Raw genomic sequence first — 2,682 nt, 5'->3', positions numbered from 1 at the left:
GAATAAAGTCTTCGGACCACGTATATTATATTGTGTGAATCAGACATAATATTGTAATGTATTTATATTTGAGATTTGTAATATTTGGTGAATATATGAATACAAATAATTTATTCTAAAATATTCTCTCTCTATTTGTAGAAAATTTACGGGAAACAATCCGATGGAGGAAGAATTATGTTTACTGGATAGTGCTACCACTAATACAATTTTAAGGGAAACAAAAAATCACTCTTGCTAAGAGAAAGAAATATGTTATGACCATAACTAGAAGTAGCAAAGCAATTATTGCCTCGGGAAGAGCCACATTCACACTCTCACTATGAGTAATTCAGAATGCACTTTTGTATTTCTTTTTGGGGGGGGAAATGCACTCTTGTATCGTGAATCTACATGTGCCCTTATAAGTTCCAAAGATGTCTGATCTAATGATTTCCATCTAAAAACAATAGAGTTAGACAAGAAATAATATTTTCTTTTAACAAAAAGCAACAGATACGAGGAACAAACTCTTCAAAAATTATCCGCATTTTCATCTTGATTATACTTTACATACATCAAACCCGTACCTTGTGTCCCTTCTTTCGTCTCCTTCCTTCGTCCAAACGCAGAAGAAGCGCGCAAGGATGACCTTGAGCCACCAACTACTGTCCCCGTTCGGTTGTGCATGTTAGTGGCTCGCACGTGCGTATCCCCGCGCGCACAACTCGGTGTCGTGCCCCCACCATTCCAATACCACGACATGGCTGCGCCTCGCCGTGAAAATCCTGCCCCCTCCCCGAGGTTGTAGCTCGCCACGGCCGCCATTGTAGCCCTGACCTAGGTGGCCACAACTCTTCCCCTGTCCCGATTACAACACGGTGCCACTTGTCACCTGCAAACAAAACTTGCCGACCGTGATTCACAACATGCCACCCCCATCAACCTCGCTGGGCTCGTCGGCGCACTTGTAGCACCAAGGCAGCCATGAAAATGGTTCGTAGCAAATTCCATCGCCTATTGTAACAAAAATCAACTATGGTTGCAGCAAAACATCACCATCGTCGTCATAGGTCGCAGCTAAGACATGGAGTTTGAAGCTTTTTGCAATGCTGGTTGTAGCTTTTGTAACCGTCCGTTGCAACTTTTCATTCTATGGTTGAAATGTTGAAACCTTTTTCATCTACGTATGAAGCTTTTCTCGTCATCAGATGAACCTTTTTTTATCACCGGTTGCAACTTTTGGTGCTCGTCCATAGCTTTCGTCGTATACGGGTTGAAACCTTTTTCATCGCCAGTTGAAGCATTTTGCGTTACTGGTTGTAGATTTTTTGATTGTCGGTTGCAGCACTGGGCATCTCTCCGAGGCAAGCGAGATGTTGCAAGTGTCAAGGATGATGGCGGCGAGCACGCCGGCAAGCTGCAGTTGTCGCCACCGAAGCTACAACGGCCACCACAGGAGCTGCAACCGCATGATGCGGCTGTTGCATGGGCGATCAAAGGGATTTTTTTGCGGGTTATTCAAAGCGGTCGTTCCATCATCATGAGGCTCCCCGAGCCAAACATGCGTACCTAATAAGTCTAAAGACAGAAAATCACAACCTTCAAAATCTATAGCTTGAGCATTCCTTTAGAGCATCCACAAATGCACTTAAATGTCCGCGGACGGGTCCGGACGGCCCTTCATATTTGCCACCGGGCAGCCACACTAATCAGACACAAACCCTCAAATCCATGCATGTGGATCATATAGCACAAAATTTATCATGATTCTACAGTTCAACAAAGCAACAAAAAAAATCATAGTTCAACAATCCGGACATGGCAAGTGAAATTGAAGCTTGTGGATTACACCCAAGAAGTTGTTGGAGACCTCAATTAATCTCCATAAGAAGTTGTCATGGTGAAATCACGGCAGATGCCATGGGATGGCTAAAAGTGGAGGGCTGCATGTGGACGTCGGAGGCGAGGTCGGCGTGCGCAAGTGTGAGACACAATACGCACCCAAGTTCGAGGCCCTCTGCCGAAATGGGATGATATGCACAAGGACTACAGTGGTGCTCCTGGAGCTGTTTGGCGGAGGAGGAAGAAGGAGCTAGCTCTCCATTCTTGCCTCTCATGTGTGTGTGTGTGTGTGTGTGTGTGTGTGTGTGTGTGTGTGTGTGTGTGTAGAACTAAGAGTCAACGCCCTGCATGAAGGGCACCTTGGGGATCTTATAGGCCGGGCCCCCAGGGTTACAAAAGCTAAAGTTACATGGGCGCGGGCCCTGGTGTCATCGTCTAAAGCCGACAGTGAGGCCCGCTGGGTGCCTGGGTCCTGCCTGCTGCGTGTTACTGTTGCATGTCTCGCCCTGTGTCATGGAGTGGTTTGACGTCTTGGGGCTACAGTGGTGAGCCGTGCTGATGTTGGTTGCCCCGGCCGCACCTGTAGCCACGCTCTCCCGTCGCGGGAGAGGGGCGAGGGGGGGTGGGGGTGGGGGGTTGTCTTGTCGTACGGGTGGATGGGACGGCCGCTGACCCACTGCCTGCCGGCAGGCCGGGTTGCCGCGTCCAGCCGGCACGCGTCCGGTATCCAGATGGAGAGCCAGCCGGACTGAGGGGCGCCAGCTGGGCCGATGTTTTGAAAAAGGTGCTTTGGCCTGATCTGGATTCCGGTCCCCCCCACCCCACCCAGAAGTTGTTGTCATTTAGCTATCTAAATAC

This window comes from Triticum dicoccoides, chromosome 2A, assembly GCF_002162155.2.
Source record: "Triticum dicoccoides isolate Atlit2015 ecotype Zavitan chromosome 2A, WEW_v2.0, whole genome shotgun sequence".
NCBI classification, from domain to species: Eukaryota; Viridiplantae; Streptophyta; class Magnoliopsida; order Poales; family Poaceae; genus Triticum; species Triticum dicoccoides.
This window is presented reverse-complemented; position numbering follows the sequence as displayed.